The sequence below is a fragment of the Equus asinus genome, chromosome 1 (genome assembly GCF_041296235.1).
Source record: "Equus asinus isolate D_3611 breed Donkey chromosome 1, EquAss-T2T_v2, whole genome shotgun sequence".
Taxonomy (NCBI): domain Eukaryota; kingdom Metazoa; phylum Chordata; class Mammalia; order Perissodactyla; family Equidae; genus Equus; species Equus asinus.
In genome coordinates, this window is record NC_091790.1 from 25,244,131 (window position 1) to 25,262,610 (window position 18,480).

Here is an 18,480-nt window from a genome sequence, read left to right on the forward strand (position 1 = left end):
ACCCCGTTGCCAGGCTCCGAAATCCAGGAAGGAAGGAAAGCCAACAAAGGGAACAAGGGCATCCGTGGTGGCTGAGAGAGCCCTGGCACCAGCTTCTGTCAGCCGGAGTAGGACCGGGTGCTGCTGTGCTTGGAAAGACACTTCCTTCCTAGCGGCACAGAGGTGCTGTCTGGATTCTCTTGCCTGCTTCTCCATTTCTCTCTTGCCTCTTTTGTAAAAATCTTTCTTCTTGTTCTGAGCCACTTCTGTGCCCCAACTGAGCCTGAGAAAGAGCGGCCAGGATGTGGAGCCCCTTTCTGCTTGTGGCAGGGGAGCTTGGAGGAAACTGCACCGTGCCTCGGGAGGGAGAGTGTCCCTGGCTTTCATAACGGCATCTACTATCTGCCTGCACATTCTTTTGGTTGTGAGTTTGCACAGAGACAAACTGGACACTGCAGCTTCACTCCTGACCAGAGTCATTGGGAACCACATTTTGTTAAATGTGTGAAAAAACACACAAGGGAAAAGATGTCTTAGAGTAAAAATTATCCTGAGCCAAAATTTGATGCACTTTTTAAAAAATGTGTGACTTAGGATGTTTTGGATCTTGAAAGATCATCCAAAAAAGTGAGTGGAGAGCAGCTCAGTGATCAACATTTTCATACAGATGAAGACAAAGGGCAGAAGTTGGTGGAACAGGTAGTAACCATTTGTGTCTGTGTTAACGCATTGAACGTGTGGTCTTTCATATGTCTCTATTGGATGTCCTCAGTTCATGTTCTGGCAATACGGCCATTATTTTTTTTTTTTTTCTTTAAGGTGTGCACTTTATTGGAACTGGTCTCAAGTCAGTGTACAGGTAAGCCCTGGCTGCCTCCGCACCTCAGCTCTCCCAGGGAGATCAAAAGCCTTCATACATTTCAAGTTGGGGGATAAAAAGGGGGGCCATAATGGCTGACCATTCAAAATAAAACAAAACAAAAAAACAAGTATTAAGGCAAAGATTAAAAAAAATTTGGATTACATAATTTACACAAAAGCAATGCTGTCACCCTGCCCTGTGTGGACTCGGGCGAGGACTGGCCCTTCTCCTTTGGGAGACGCGGGGCGGCTTTTGGGAAGGCAAGGGACTTCCTGTAACAATGCATCTCACGATATTTGGAATGACTATTAAAAAAAGAACAATGTACAATCAAAGTCCTTGGCCACATTGTAGAACTTTGGGGATGCTCGCTCCAACCGACTGCTGTCACCTTCACCGTTCCAGTTTTTAAATCCTGAATCAAGCGCCAAAAAAAAAAAATCAAAAAAAACAAACAAAAAAAAACAAATAAAGCCATGCCAATCTCATCTTGTTTTCTGCGCAAGTTAGGTTTTGTCAAGAAAGGGTGGATCGCACTAACAGTCCGCCTAGAAGCATTTGCGGTGGACGATGGAGGGGCCGGACTCATCGTACTCCTGCTTGCTGATCCACATCTGCTGGAAGGTGGACAATGAGGCCAGAATGGAGCCGCCGATCCATACGGAGTACTTGCGCTCGGGGGGCGCAATGATCTTGATCTTCATTGTGCTGGGAGCCAGGGCTGTGATCTCCTTCTGCATCCTGTCGGCGATGCCTGGGTACATGGTGGTCCCACCCGACAGCACTGTGTTGGCGTACAGGTCCTTACGGATGTCGACGTCACACATCATGATGGAGTTGAAGGTAGTTTCGTGGATGCCACTGGATTCCATGCCCAGGAAGGAGGGCTGGAAGAGGGCCTCGGGGGCGCGGAACCGCTCGTTGCCGATGGTGATGACCTGGCCGTCGGGCAGCTCGTAGCTCTTCTCCAGGGAAGAGCTGGAGGCCGCTGTGGCCATCTCCTGCTCGAAGTCCAGGGCGACATAGCAGAGCTTCTCCTTGATGTCACGCACGATTTCCCTCTCGGCCGTGGTGGTGAAGCTGTAGCCACGCTCCGTGAGGATCTTCATGAGGTAGTCCGTCAGGTCCCGGCCAGCCAGGTCCAGACGCAGGATGGCGTGGGGGAGGGCGTACCCCTCGTAGATGGGCACAGTGTGGGTGACCCCGTCACCGGAGTCCATCACGATGCCGGTGGTGCGGCCAGAGGCGTACAGGGACAGCACGGCCTGGATGGCCACGTACATGGCCGGGGTGTTGAAGGTCTCAAACATGATCTGGGTCATCTTCTCGCGGTTGGCCTTGGGGTTCAGGGGGGCCTCGGTCAGCAGCACGGGGTGCTCCTCGGGGGCCACGCGCAGCTCCTTGTAAAAGGTGTGGTGCCAGATCTTCTCCATGTCGTCCCAGTTGGTGACGATGCCGTGCTCGATGGGGTACTTGAGGGTCAGGATGCCCCTCTTGCTCTGGGCCTCGTCGCCCACGTACGAGTCCTTCTGGCCCATGCCCACCATCACGCCCTGGTGCCGGGGGCGCCCCACGATGGAGGGGAAGACGGCGCGGGGGGCGTCGTCGCCCGCGAAGCCGGCCTTGCACATGCCGGAGCCGTTGTCGACCACAAGCGCGGCGATGTCGTCATCCATGGCTAGCTGGGGGCGGTGTAGACGGGCGGTGGCGGCGCAGCGGCGAGGGCGAGGGGCTTCTGCTCGCGGGGCGGACGCGGTGTCGGCGGTCAATACGGCCATTATTAGTGTCAGAAAATGTCACTGTGCATTTATATTAAAAGTCCAGATAGTCTGGCAAAATTAAAACTTTCTTTGAGAGTAGAGAATTGTGATTTCTAACAAAGCTTTTAGAAAAAGATCACTTTTACATGAATGGGTGTGAAAAATTCATGCAGCTTTTGGTCGTCCACGGTCGCAAAAGAGAACATGACAAGTTGAAATCAACCAGTAAATGGGAAACCCATAAACTTCGTGTGTTTTAAGTTCTTTCCCGAAAAGATCTGCCCGCAGAGGGCCTGTGACTGCGACTCCTTGTTCTACAGCGCTCTCTAGAGGAGGAAAAGGGAAGCGGCGCGAGGCCGGCTGGACGTCTGGGTGTGAGCAGGCGCGCGCAGGTGCGGTGGTGGGAAAACCAGATGCGTCCCCACATGTGGCCTCAGCAACGTCCGCGCCAACGATTTCAAGACTGCGTGAACGGTCTGGAGTCCTCTAAATCCACTCCTTGAGTTTAAAGTTGAGAAGCCTGAAATTCAGAGAAGAGAGGTTGTGTCTTACCCTGGTCCTTTGAGGCCAGGACCCTGGAGGAGGGAAACCCTAACCCTCTCCCCTCGCCGTAGCTCACAGGACTTCAGGGAGCGGGCAGGCAGGCCCCAGGATTTGGTGTAGCGAGTGTGAAGTCATCCCGATGCTTTCTGTGCTCTCTATAAAGGAGGGCATTGTCTGCAACGGAGGCGTGTGGGCTGTTGGAAAACATTGGAAATAGTTGTTGCACAGTGAGCAAGCAAACTGCCAGAGGAGGCACAGGTGAGGGTGGGGAGTCACGACTAGATTGCAAAGGTTTGATCTTGTTGGAACGGGTGGTGGCTATTTGTGTTAGTGTTAGCAAAATTGAATTCATGGTCTTTAATATTTCTCTTTCTGATGTCCTCAGTTCATAGTCTGCACTGTGTTGCTTGGGCAGCATCGCTTAACTATTCTGTGCTACGGTTTATGTGTCTGAAAATTAGATTAATACTTGTACCTGCGTCTTGGGTTGTTGTGAGGGTTTAATGAGTTAATCTGAGTAACATGCTTGATGCTGTGCCTGCACTAGGCACACACAGGAGAAGCTCAGGTTGATGGAGACATTGATGACAATGCTATTGGAACCAGTCAGGTGAGGGGTGGGAGGGAGTGCTGGAGTACTCGTAGGAGCAAATCACACACACACGACAGAATCAATAATGACATCCACATCTGTCCACACTTAGGGCAGCTGAAACAAAACCTGGGCGAAGCTGCTAACTCATCTGTTGTTTCTATATCTCCAGTCCACTGAATCCCCAAGTAAGCAAAATAATAACATTTTCCCTTATTTTTCTCATAGATTAAAAGATACTAATGGGAGACCCACAAAACCTAACCCCCCCCGAAATTTACAAACACAGGCATATACAGACACACGCACAGACACACATGAACACACATACATGTGAGTGCACATACACAAACAAACACACACACACACAAAGAATAAGAAGACAGTGAAAACAAATGACCAGAGGCAGCAAAGATTCCGAGGTATAGAATGGGGAAATCATTCTGAGGCTTCAGAATAAATAGTATTGTACAAAACAAATTTACTTTTTAATACAGGAGGAAAATCTAAAGCCGTAATGCATAGTCTCAAACAGATTTGAAGATTATTTCATCTAACGCCGGCGAGATCAGCAAAGATTGCTTTCAGATTAAAAACACTGTTTCATTTTAAAAAGCAATAGAAGCGAATTAACAGCTCCCTTTACCCTTCAACCTGGCAGCCCCGCTTGTAGCAATCTGTGACAAAGCTCTTCCTGCACAAGCACAAAATGGTCCGTGCACAGTGTTATTAATTGCAGTATTATTTGTGACAGCATAAGACTAGAAAAAATGGGAAATATCCATGAAGGGGGGGCTGGACTGTGACGCTACACAAAGAAAGAGGAAGATCTCTGTGTGTAGAAACATCGAGATCTCCAAAATATCATATGAAGGGTAAAAAAGCCAGGGTCAGAGCAGAAGAAATAGATTGCTGCATCTTGTGTACTGTCGGTGGGAAATAGGAATATAGGTTTATGTATTCACAAGAAGAAACAGATGAACCAGAAGCTCGTGGTGAGATGGTTCCCTCAGGGGGCACGTAGAGAGAACAAGCCTGGAATGAAACTGAGACCCCAACCCTAGATGCTCTAATCCTCTTCGATTCTAGAACCACGCAAATGTGTAATGTAATTAACAGAAAAGTGATCCCGAACGTTGAAAACCATAACCAGTGGAGCTAACTGTATATCAAATCGATAACATAACCACATAGCGAAAAGAAGCATTTCATGAGTTTTTAAAGTATAGTATTTTTATTATTTACGCTATTGTACATACTTAATGGACTATAGTCTAAGTACAAGAGGAGTTACAAAGAAATCTTAAAAAAATACTAGAATTATTATTTTGAAACTATCTTATGAATGTTATAAAAAAGACGTAATTTTTAGTGTTCTTATAAACCAAGATTTTTAGTGTGAGAGAGAAAAGACAAGTACAAAGTGCAAATCTATGCAAAAATGTACAATGTTCTGTTTGCACTGAAAATATTAATAGGAATCATGTTTTACTTTTAAGATGTGTTTTCTAGCTTATTCCTCTGAAAAGGCCTGGAAGCAGTGACACCCAGTGGCAATGAGCACCCATCTTTGAACCCAGAGTTGGTCACTAAATGTTCTTCCCAACGAAAGGAATGAGAGCTCTATGGTAGACTGAATTTTTCACCCTCCTTGCGCTCCTGCTCTTTGCCGTGTCCCTATGTGGTTCCTCTCATCTTCGATGGAGAGTCTGCTTTCCCACCTTTTGACTTGAAGCTGGGCCACGTGATTTTCTCTGGCTGATAGATTCACAGCAGACATATTGGGCGTGCAGGGGTTAAAACATTTTAGCTGGGCAGGCCCCCTTGTGTGTTGGCCATCACCATGGAAGGAATATTCCCAGGCTAGCCCACTGGTTAAAGAATATATGATCATGCTACATATAACTCTAGAGAAAACATTTGAACATGTCTATGGAGTGAGTGGTTTTATAAGAATATGTAAGAAGAAAGCAAGCCTGGCTAGAGCAATAACCAGGAAATAGAAGAAGTAATCAAAGAACTATCTTCCCAAAAGGGACTCTCACATTTCACAACTGAGCTTTAACATGTTTTCAGAAAACAGATCAATTTTCCACTATTTAAACTGATCCCATGCATTAAGAAGGAAAGCTCCCTAATTGTTTGAAACTATAAAAAGGTGATGTGGGAAAAGAAAGTTCCCCTAAAAATTAACAATCTGATCTTATAAATATATTAAAAAATTATGACTCATTTTCTATTAAAATCCATCAAAATATAAAAAGAATATGAAAACAATAATATGTAACCAAGATGGATTTTTATTAAGACAAAGTGGTTCAATATTAGAAAATATACTATTATAATATAATTCATTATATTATTAGTTCAAATGAGAAAATAATATATGATTTCAATGATGTTGAAAAGGAAATTGATAAAACTCAGAATTTATCCTTGATTAAAACAAACTCTACATAAAATAAGCATAGAAGAATGTTAACTTGATTACTATGTCATGCCTAATGGTGAAAAATGATAAATGAGCCTCAATAAGATTAACAGATGACTTCTCATCAGAAACCACAGAGGTCACAATGACGTGGCCTTTGCTGTTTTCAGACATTGAAATCCAGAATCCTATACCCAGTGAAAATATCCTTCAGGAATGAAGGGGAAATTAAGACTTTCTCAGATAAAGAAAAATGAACAGAATCTGTCATCCTCAGACATACTCCAAAATAATCACTAAAGACAGTTCTCTGAAAATGAAATAAATTATATTAGAAGGACCTTGGAACATGAAGAAAGAAGAAAGGGCACAATAAGAAAAAAAATGTGGGTAAATATGGTAGGGTTTTCTTCTCTTCTTGTGTTTTCTAAATTATGTTTGATGGTCGAAGCAAAAAGTATAATACTGTCTGATGTGGTTCTAAATGTGCATACAGGAGATATTTGAAACAATTATTTTATAAGCGGGGGGGGGGACCTTAAAGGGAGGTGAGGTCTCTATACTTCATTCAAACTGTACAAAGACACCGCCAGGAGACTCTGATACATTCTATGTACATAGTGTCATACCTGGAACAATCACTAAATAAGCTATGTAAATTGATCCACTCAAAAACAGTATAGTTGGGGCCAGCCCCGTGGCCGAGTGGTTAAGTTTGCACGCTCTGCATCAGCAACCCAGGGTTTCACCGGTTCAGATCCTGGGCGTGCACATGGCACCACTCATGAAGCCATGCTGCAGCAGCATCCCACATGCCACAACTAGAAGGACCCACAACTAAAATATGCAACTATGTACCAGGGGGCTTTGGGGAGGAAAAGGAAAAAGAAAATCTTTAAAAAAACACCCAAAAACAAAAAAACCCACTATGGTTAAATCAAACTGGAATTCTAAAAAAGGTTCAGATAATTCACAGGAAGGTGGAGAAAAGGAAACAGAGAAACAAAAAAAAGAAAGCAAAAGTAAAGTGGTAGACCTAAGCCCTAAAAAAAAAAAATCATTAATTACCATTAAACGTAAATGGTCTAAATACACCAATTAATAGAGATCATCAGAACGGATTTAAAACATGACCCAATTGTATGCTTTCTACAAGGAACTCACTGTAAATATTATAATATTGGCAGCTTCAAAGTAAAAGGATGGAGAAAAGATATGTCATGCAAATATTAATCAAAGGAAATCAGGAGTAACTATGTTAATATCAGGTAAACTAGACTTCAGAGCAAAGAAAATTGCCAGTGACAGAGAAGGATGTTATATTGTGATAAAACAGTTGATCCACCAAGAAAACATAGCAATCCTAAATATATGAAAATGCATATGCTGCATTGCAACCACGTGGGCCTGGAGATTTTATTGTCAGTTTTATCGATCTTCTCAAAGAACAAATTCTTTGTGTTACTGATTTTGTCTATTGTTTTCCTGTTTTTAAGATCATTGACTTGTGCTCTTATCTGCATAATTTCCTTTGTTCTGCTGCAAAATATGTGAAACAAAAATGAATAGAAGTGGAAGGAGAAATAGACAAATTCGCAATTGTGGTTGGAGACTTCAACTCATCTCTCGCAACAATGGGTGGAACAAGTGGACAGAAAATCACCAAGAATAGAGACAACTTCAACAACCCCACGAACCAACAGATGGAATTCACATGTATGGAACACTCCACCCAACAACGGCAGAACACACATTCCTTCAAGTGCCCATGGAACAGACCATACCCTGGGAGGACATGAAACAAACCTTAAAAAATCCAAAAGAATTGAAATCACACAGAATTTGTCTTCTGATCACAACGGAATCACTGAGATTAATTTCCTCTGAAGTGAAAGGATTAAAAGGGACAAAAGCAGTAGGAATTTAAAGTGCATTGACACAATTGGCTCCTTGAACTTTATTTATTTGGATTTAAATAATGGTGATTCTTCCCACCTCTGAAAGGGATGTTAAGAAAAAGTTTTCGTTACTGCACAGAGGGCACAATCTGCTCACCACGGGACAAAAGCCAATCGTCAAGAGGCGAGATGATGGCAGAGAAAGGGCACTTTATTGCAGCTTGCTAGCAAGAGGGAAGATGGCTGACTAATGTCCAAAAGAACCATCTTAAGGGAGGCACAGAATCTTGAAGCAGTTATACAAGCCAGTGGGTTATAGGGGAGGGGTTAGGAATGTTGACCCTCTGCTGTTACAGACTGGGAGTTCCCTTCACCAGATCTTTGAGTTGTCGTTGATGATGGCTATCAGCATAGACTTTCTGTTTGGGCGTCATCACATTCCTAAGGATCTCAAAAGAACGAAGTTATAGTCTTATCGCAGCTGGGAGATATAAGCACTAGCAGGGGTCGTAACATCTACAGAACAGGTGGATCTCCTGGAGGGTGTGAATCCAGTTGGGTTAGTTGGTCAGAGGTCATTCAAAGTTACGACACGGTCTCTCTTCTACAATATGGCTTCCCTTATGTCAACCTTGTGTTGAGCCGGTTTCAATTTGATCTAAGACAAAATACTTCTCTTCTGGATAAGAGTATTCATGGGCTTGGTGGATCCACAGTCAAGTTTTGTTTCTGCAGCCTGCTGACTATTAGGAAAAAAAGTGTTGTAAGTTTGGGAAAGTGAAGACTTCAAGTCTTTCCCCCTAATTTGCCCTGAATGAGGGTAAAGAGGTGCCACAGGTGGTCAGAAGATATCTGTGCATACACTAGTTTTTCTTCTGTCTGCTTCCTGGTCCCAAATATGTAATTTTTCAAGATTAAGTCAAAGGGATAAATCTAGTTCTGATTCTAAATTATCCATGGCAATAGATCGTATACTACATTACATTTTTTCAGTTTTTGACTATGCAATCCTAAAATAAGACGGCTGGTTTTCATGCCTGCTTATGGATATTAGTCTTATTTCCTTGTAGTTAAGGCTTGTCCATATAGAACTCAGAACTTTTCTTAACTGAAGAATCATCTATGACATAGAATAGGAGGGTAGGGACATATTTTATTTTATTATTTTTAAAAATCATGTAATTAATCAACATTATGAGGTGTAATTTACCCGCAATAAAGTTCACACATTTTAAGTGTGCCAATGAGTGACTTTTGACAACTCTATACATCTGTGAACCTTTACCCGAATCAAAATATAGGACAATCTATCTCCCAGGAAAATTCCCTTGTGCTGTGGGCATTCTTTTGATTAATTCCTAATTCTGTAACGGAATATTAGCACGACCTTGAGTTCCACAAGGACAAGCACAGACTAAGAAATGCTATGTATGTGACGTCCAAGAATCTGCTCCATGAGAAAATGGAGAAGCAACAGATACAGATGAAAATGCATGCTCTCGACTTTCAACAGGACCTTGAATATCAGAAGAGAAAGGTACCCTGTTGTTCATTGTGCTTTCACATTGGCTCTTGTTTGCTGCCTTTAATGTGCTTTAGGAAGTAACTTCATTGCATTTTGTTGTCAGAAAAGCCCTTTTGGTTGGTTTTTATTTAGACCCATTTCCTGGATGAGAACTTAGAGGCTCAGAGAGGTTGGAGAAGTGACCAGGACACTTCTGGTGGCAGAGCCAATGTTCAGCTCCAGGCCTGTTATTATTCCTCACTGTCTTTGGTTGAATAAGGTCTCGCCAGACCCTGCCACCCTCTCCCTTACAGTCCTCAGGCCCAGGGTCCAGCCCTGCCCCTGGGCAGGCCTCTGTGCCATTTTGAAGTAGAGGCTGACCATGATTGGCTTCTTCCTAATTCCCTTTCTCAAGGTTCCCCAGAGAGGCTGCCTAAACATCTCCAACCTATCTAAGCGCTAATATTTTTCTCCTTGCTAGCTCAAGGTTCCTTCTCAGTTGATTAATTTTAGGTAGGCATTGTTACCAAACCAGGTTCATTTTTGCCCATCACCCTGAAAGCCAAACACCGAGATGATGAGATTGCAGCCGAGAAAGGGTTTAATTACAAGGCAGCCAAGTGAGGAAACAGGAGAATGAATCTCAAATCTGCCTCCTCAAAAATGGGGACTCAGGGATGTTTATGGGATGGGGAGCAAGGTGGTCTGAATGTGGAGATAGATGATTGGAGGTGAGGAGAGGTGAGGTAATTGATGATCTGTGCAAGCGTAGTCAGGCTCCATGGCTCTTCATAGGACCCATGTTCACAAAATGGCGGCATCAGCATGATCTGAGGGTGGAGTTTTCAGCCTCCTGATATCAAAAGGTCATTTATTGGGCATCTGTGCAGCCCAGCTGATGAGTTGGTGGTCTCAACCAGCCTGAAGTGGACAAGGGGTTCTAATTTCTGAAAAACAGCTCACATACCCATTACCATGGTGACCCAGGTTCCGGGGAGATGTTATCTCTATGAATCTAGTGGGAGCCAGACAGCATGTTGCCTAAACAGCACAGTTAACAGCGGGCAGGGGAACAACTAAATGCTATAATCAGTAATTGCAAAAAGGAAAAAAACCTTTAGTTCCTAGCTATGTAATCATCAATGGCTAACTGTTTGCTGGTTTCAGTATTAGGAAGAAAAAGTCTAATAAAGACATTTCCACTCACATAGGCTTCTGTGCATGGATGTGTGTGTGTGTGTGTGTGTGTGTATGAAGCTGCTTTCTAGCTGAAATAAATCTCAAATTAGTAGTGTTTTTAGAATGATGCCAGAGACATTTGGGATGAAGGACCTAACCTCTAGTTGTTTCTTTCTTCAAAATACAGCATACTAAATACTACCAACCTTCCACAGGAAGGTTGAGTCTACCACCCCTCTACCTCCGCCCCATCCAATCCTATTCAGAAACCTTTTCATCTACTCCCAATACGATCCACACACACACATAAAACTGCTTTTTGAACTTTGCTAGCTTTGTGGCTCATGCTAGTTGCTACTACCCAAGTCATCTGGTTCCATGAATTTGGGGGAGCTCCTTAGGGTCCATGATGAATGCAATTTGAGCCTACGGTCACAAGCAAGAGTTGACTCTGAAAGGTTTTGCAGTACAACCCAGGTGTTAAGCCCTGTGGTTAAGAGCTCATAAGTTGGAACTCTCCCCTTGGAGCATCCTGAGCTAACAGCTGACCTCCGTGTGTGCTCCCAGCACAGCCTGGGCACTCATTGGTCTTCTTGACCGACTATTGGTGATGCAATCAGCACTTCAGGCCCTGGGGCCACAGTCAAAACAAGAGGGCCTGAGCCAAAATAAGCCCTGCCTGCTACATTGTGGAGGCTGTGAAAAAGCAGAGCAAGAGGTCAGAGGATTCTTTTAGCTCAAGAAAGTAGAGAAATAACAAATTTGTAAAAAATTCTACCTCCTCTCTCCACACGTCCAGCTGGGTAAGTTTTACTTCTGTAACTTTTTAAATCATACTATTCATTTTTGTTGAATATTCATTTGTATGAGGTTTTTTCCCTTTCTTAAAAAACTTTAAAATTATGGTAAAATATACATATAAAATTTACCATCATGCGACCAGCCTCATGGTTGAGTGGTTAAAGTTCTGCGCACTCCATTTTGGTGGCCCAGGTTCATGGGTTTGGATCCTGGGCACAGACCTACTCCACTCATCAGCCATGCTGTGGTGGCATCCCACATACAAAGTGGAGGAAGACTGGCACAGATGTTAGCTCAGGGCCAATCTTCCTCAAGCAAAGAAAGAGGAGGATTGGCAACGGATGTTAGCTCAGGGCCAATCTTCCTCACACACACACACAAAAAGTTCCTTAGAAAAAAAATTTACCATCATGACCATTTTTAAGTGTACAGTTCTGTGGCACCGAGAACATTACATTATTGTGCAACCATCACCACCATACATCCCCATAACTCTAAAAAAGAGTTTTAAGTATGAAAAAAGAGTTTTTCATCTTATAAAACTGAAACTCTGTGCCCATTAACACCATCTCCCCATTCTCCCCTCCCCCCAACGCCTGGTTACCACCATTCTACTTTCTGTCTCTATGAATTTGACTACTCTAGGGTCCTCATGTAAGTGGGATCATACAGTATTTGTCTTTTTGTGACTGGTTTATTTCACTGAGGGTAATGTCTTCAGGGTTTATCTATGTTGTAGCATGTGTCAAAATTCCCTTCCTTTTTAAGGCTGAATAATATTCCATTGTCTTTATAGACCACATTTTGTTTATCCATCCATCCTTTGATGGACACTTGGGGGGGTTGCTTCCACCTTTTGTCCATTGTGGATAATGCTGTTATGAACATGGGTGTCCAAATAGATGTGTTGTTTTTGACTCAGCCAACTGCTGAAAAAGGTTGATGCACCAAAAGACTGCAGAACAGACAAAAAATCTTTGTGGTTTTTCCAGTCAACAACAGGTGGTTTGGAGAGATGTAGTGGGCTCTTGTGGGAATCCAACTGTACAAGCAAATGATGTCAAGAAAAGAAAGAAGGGGAGAAATGCTTACTGATTTTAGTTTATGGGGAGTCTCTAAATGTTGGAGAGCACCCTGAAATTCACAGAAGGCTCTCATTCATTGATTTATTCCATCACAACACGTGTTGACACCTGGCACCAGCCTATGCCGGGCTGAGCAGGCTCGCAGATGAAGGAGAAAAAGATCAGCTCAGCCTTGTCCGCACAAGGTGTGGATGTCTGGAAAAAATACAGTCGATTCTCATTCTCCACAGCTGTTATGTTCTATAAAGTCTCCACAGACCCTGGACAAGTGAATACTGAAGCGTTGTTCCTAGGAGAAATACAGTTAAGTTCGTTTGAGCCTCTGGTCCCAATATTTTCATCAACTGATCCAACACACAGCCTTGTTTGATGTGTGTTTCTGTGTAAAGACGCTTTATTTAACACATCTAGTAGATTCCTTAACACTGAGCTCATGGCCAACAGCACAGAACTCATGCATGAGTGAGGTTATCTCACATACGGATCTTCTCCATCCTAAGGCACATCGCAGGCTTCTTGTGCTCAGGAGGACCAGACAGCACTTCAGCACTAGGCTGGCGGGCCACGTTAGACAGGGAAATCATCAAGAAAAAACACGAAAATGCAAAAAAGCTATGGCACTAAATAGGCTTCCAGAAGGACATGCATGGAGCATGGGAGCTGAAAGAAGAAGGCAGGGCACAGCCTCCTTTGGCCTCACCTGGGAACGTGCACGCCGAGCGACTCAGATCTTATGCTGCTCTGCCCATGTCACAAATGATCAGGAGTCCCACAAACACGGAATTGAGGGTTACGAATACTTTTTTAGCAAGTAGGCAAACTTGCAGATGCGGAATCAGGGAGCAATGAGGATGACCGTGTTTATCTCACTTAATCATTTTGCAGACAAGGAGGCAAGGCTTCAAGTGCCAAGATGCGCATGCAGGGCCCCATAGGAAGGGACGGAGCTGGGACTCCCGTCCAGATTTCTGCTTTGAGCCCCCGGACTTGCCACCTGTGTGGCTGCCTTCTGCACCTCTGCTGTGCCACCCAGCGGATCTTCATGCCGGGCTGAGTCCTGGCCAGTCTGTTCCGTCTCAGCGCTGGGGAGTAGCTGCATCTGTCTGTTTCCTGCTTCCTCGAGCTTAGTGCACGCTTAAAGCAGCTTTGGAAAAGAAGCTCCTGTGGAAAATAAAACAATTAAGGACAATTAACTGATGCCTTTGGAGGGAAAGTCTACTCTCAAGTAACCTCATGTTTTCATGGAGCAGATATTTTCATTTCGTTCATTCAACCAATATTTATTAAGCGTCTCCTAGCCTGCCACGTGTCTGGTGAGGGAGAGAGAGACATCCCTGCCTTCGGGGAGTCCACTTTGTACCGATGAGAGACAGAAAATAAAAAATAAAACACAAAGATGAATAAATAAATTAGGTGGTGTGATCAGAAGGGATACATGCTATGAAATAAATGGGGCAGGTTAAAGGATATTTGGGGTGCTGGGGAAAGGGCTGCGATTTAAAATGGAACCATCATGGGGGGCTTGAAGAGGAGAGGAAGACGACCCTATGGGTCTCTGGGTCTGACCATTTCAGCAGAGGAGCAACAAGTGCCAAGGCCCTGGGGTGTGTAGTGTGTGAGGAACAACAAAGACATCAATGGGTGCGGAGGGTAGAGAGGCAGAGACGTGGTGGGCAGGGGACAGGGGTGCGGATAATGTGCCTATAGTGTTACCGAACCTGAAATGAGTTCGCTCACCTGTTGCGCAGCAAGCCAATCTCTGACACCGGGTGTGGTGGAAGAAAGTAGGAATTTTAATTTTGCACAGTGCTGAGCAAGGAGAGAGGGCAGCTAACGCTGAAATCCCAAACTCCCCGAAAAGCCAAAAGGAAGGGTTTTTATTTGGGGTTTTAGGTAGGGGAGGGGGAGCATACGGAATCCCAAACTCCCCGAAAAGCCAAAAGGAAGGGTTTTTATTTGGGGTTTTAGGTAGGGGAGGGGGAGCATACGGCCTTGCTGGTCGGAGCTTTCCCACCAGCCTGTCTTTGGCCTTGAGACACTTGCAGAGAGGAGGGGGCTCATGACCTTGCTGGTCAGCAGCTTTCCCACCAGCCCGTATCTCTTTGTGGGGAGGAGATGGTCCAGGTGCTTGTCCTTGATGGTGTCTGTCTCCATGGAGGATAGTGGATTCTGGAGCCAGGAAGCCAGAGAGTAAGCAGGGAATGAGTGTTTTAGTTTTAACCCCATATATGCTGGGTTTAATGTGGGGAAACTGACATCAGGGTCGATATCAATAGGACCTGGAAAGGACGCTGGCTTTTACTCTGGGTCAGATAACGAGCCACAGGAGAGTTTTAGCAGCAGACTGTTAACAAGGTCATAGTTAATAATTCCCAGTTGAATGCTTCCATGTGTCTTTGCCTATTGCTGTTAGGGTGTCCTCAATTGTAGTTATATTGGGTTTCTTTTTAATAAAGCATATTCGGCAGCTGGGATATGTCTGAAATGCTCCTATCTCCCAAAATGACAGGCCGGGGCACTTTTGTGAAGCTGTGGGAAGACATCACATTCAAAGAGAACCCCAGCATGGGTCACAGGCAACAAAATGCCTATTTATCAGCTGCCCTCGGCAGGTGACTGTTGGAGCTAGACCTCATGCGGGGCAGTTGAGAGGCCCTGCGGAGGTGGTGGAGGGAGAGCCTGGGACAGTGAACAAGTGCACCCACAGAGGATTTGAGAATCTTCTATCTGGGGGTTGTAAATAAGCTCTCTGTCACGGGCTGAACTGTCCCCTCAAAACAGGTACGTTGACATCCTAACCCCAAGACCTCAGAATGTGACCTTCTTGGGAAATAGGGTCATTGAGGATGTAATTAGTTAAGATGAGGTCCTGCTGGAGTTGGGGTGGGGTTGTCCCTAACCCAGTATGACTTGTGTCCTCATAAAAAGGGGACATCTGGGCACATGCACAGAGGGGAAGGCCATGTCAGGACAGAGACAGAGAATGCCAGAGACGGTCTACAGCACGAGACGCTGAAAAGGGGCAAGGAGGCCCCTCCCCAGAGCCTTCGGAGGGAGCACTTCCGGCCTCCAGCACTGTGCGAGGATCCGCCTCTGTTGTTCCCGGCCACCGGCTCGTGCTACTTTGTTAGGGAGGCACTAAGAAATAGTACCCTCTCTAACAGATCATGCACTGACTCCTTTGGGTATATTCTTGAGTGCTTGTACTAAGGAAATCACAAAACAGGATCGCCCTTGACAACACTTCCTCTCTCTCCATATACAAATCTCACGGCTCTTCAGTGGATGCGGAACCTTGTCGCTCCATCGCCTTCCCCCCGGCCCCAGCCAGCATCGCCTTCCCCTGGACAGCTGTGACACCCTCGTTACTGGCCCTGCTCCACCTTGGGCCACTGTGGTCTGATCCACACAGCAGCCACACTCAGTCTGGGCCGGTGGCTCCCTGTCCGGCCCACTCACCGTCTGGCCTCCTGGCTGCCTCCTGAGCATCCCGGTAGATCCCAATTCAGGGCTGCCTCCTCCCTCCCTCGCCTCCTTCACATCCGTGCTCACCTGCCGCCTCGTGATGGACGCGGCTGGCCACGCTGCTTAGCTGCCCTCTCGGTGGCTCCCTGCTCCACACTCCCCAAATTTCCCTGCTTTTCCCAGTCACCTTCTAACACGCTATGGGATTACTGACTCATTCTGTTTCTGTTTGCCCCCACCGAAGCTCCATGAAGGAGTTTATCAGTTTTGTTCCCCAATGTTTCCCCAAAGCCCACAACAGTGCCAGCCACAGAAGAGGAATTTAATAAACATTTTCGAACCAGTGAAAGGATGCGTGAATAGAAAGCAATTAGAATTTCTCTTGAGTGTGTCTACAGCTCACTGCAAGGCATACTCTGTGGTTAATGGCTTTTCTAACTCTGCCAGGGAACACTCTGTATAAAAAAGACAACCACACAACACCCGGGCTGGAAAGCATGGATTCCTCTACCTCCGAGCCTTCACCCCACCCCACCCACCCCACCCCACAGGTTTCACCCAGTGGAGCTTCATGGGTTTCCTTCCACTGCGCTGAAGGCGCATAATTCCTTATCCCACAGGTAGTGAATGCTCCAGTTTGCTGCCCCCCTTTTGGGAACCGTGAAAGCTTTGGCGTATCTGAGAAGCAAAATGAATGCTTGAGAGCAGTGGGTCTCCCAGAGTGATCCCTGGACCCGCGGCGTGGGTGTTCCCTGGGAACCCGTTGGAAATGCAGAGTCTCGGGCCCCACCCAGACCTGTGGAATCAAAGCGTGGGGTGCGAACTGCTGCAAGAAGCCCTCCAGGTGATTCTGGGGCCCAGGCAAGTTTGAGAACCCCTGCTCCCGGGGAGGAGAATGGGGTTAAGTAAATACAGCCACCTGAAGACTTTGAAGGGCAGGTTTACACCTTCCAGAAAACTCCTTGATGTGGAGATAATTCCATAAATCACTTTGCTCTCCACCCCACTGGAAGTCAAACCAGGAATTCATTCCCAGACACCAGGATCTCCTGCCTTCCCCAACATTGCCCCACCCCCTTCTAGGTACCTTGATGGGATTAAAAAAAAATACACCCAAAAGCCTTTCTGTTGACAATACTCAGTGTCAAATACCACTGCCCTCGCAGGAGGCTCATTAGCATTCTATTAATATGTGCATAAAATGTTGTCTGCGTCTCGGCCCAAATACACAGACTGAGGAATCAAAGAGAGGCTCTTCCCACCTTTTGCTGGCTTCCTCCTGAACAGTTATTTGTTTTCAAACAACTTCCTCGGGAATTTCCTTTCTAAAAGAAACTCCTCTCCATTTTAAAGGAAAATTACCCCTTATTCCCCTCTCCTCGAGCAATTTCTGACAGGGAGCCTCTCAGGAGAGCTGGAAGGCTGCAACTGGCGTTTTTCCTGTCCTCCTTTTTAAGGCTGTAGGCGAACTCTTTGTGAAATATTCTAAGGAAGTGTGCTGACTACAAAGGGTTTGCATTTTGTGTGGAATTTATACTAATACCTGATTAATGCCTATGTTTTCATGGAGGGCAAATAATTACCGAAATGCAGTAGACTTTGAACCGTGTTCCAATGAGGAGATTATAAAAAGGTCTCTAACCAAATGTTTCTGGACATGAAAGAATGGATTTTCTCCTCAAAAGAGCATGCCAACATTAAAGCAGATTCAACAGTGGTATTGAGAGTAAAAATAGGAGAAAACATCGACTTCTAATACAAAGGTTTAAAGTGTTTAATAATATTCAGCAAATATTGTTGGTCAATTTTTGATACTTCTGGGAGTTAAAATACATGTTTTTTGGCGAACATTTCTGTCTCTGAGATTGATTTATTGAAGATCTTAAAGGCTCTAATGGACTCATTTAGTTATCTCATTTTTCTCATGACCAAAGATGTGAAAAATCTTAAAATTTGTGCAATTGTAGAGTTAAACAGAGCTTGGAGGTTATTTCGTCCAATCCTTGATTTTCCTGGTAAGGAGATGTGCCCTGTGTCCAGCAGCCTCAATCCCCAGGGCTCTTTCCACCCATCGCTGTCTGTCTGAACGAGATGCTGCAGAAACAATGCCTTTCTGTAACAATATTTAACAATTTCTAATCACTAAAGGAATCTGTCTTATTAATTAGAGGTGAATGGAATGCATCTTTCTTGTATCTATGATATTTACCACAATTTGGGAAAAGCCAAGCTCCCTTAGTTTGTAGGCTCAAGGCTCAATCTCCAGAAAAAGTTCCTGAATTTCTTCCTAAAACCATCCCGCAGACTTTACAGTCTATTCTAATTGGACTATGGAGAGATCTGAATTTTAGTATTTTAAGTTCTGGGCTTCCTCAGGCCTC

At 44.9% G+C, this 18,480-nt stretch overlaps 1 protein-coding gene and 1 pseudogene across 5 annotated transcripts in view; one reads left to right on the forward strand and one right to left on the reverse strand.

The window, feature by feature from the left end:
- LOC106842057 (uncharacterized) overlaps positions 1 to 18,480 on the forward strand; it is a 97,705-nt gene that overhangs the window by 15,225 nt on the left and 64,000 nt on the right. The window lies entirely within an intron of this gene.
- LOC106842058 (actin, cytoplasmic 1 pseudogene) lies at positions 775 to 2,634 on the reverse strand (annotated as a pseudogene).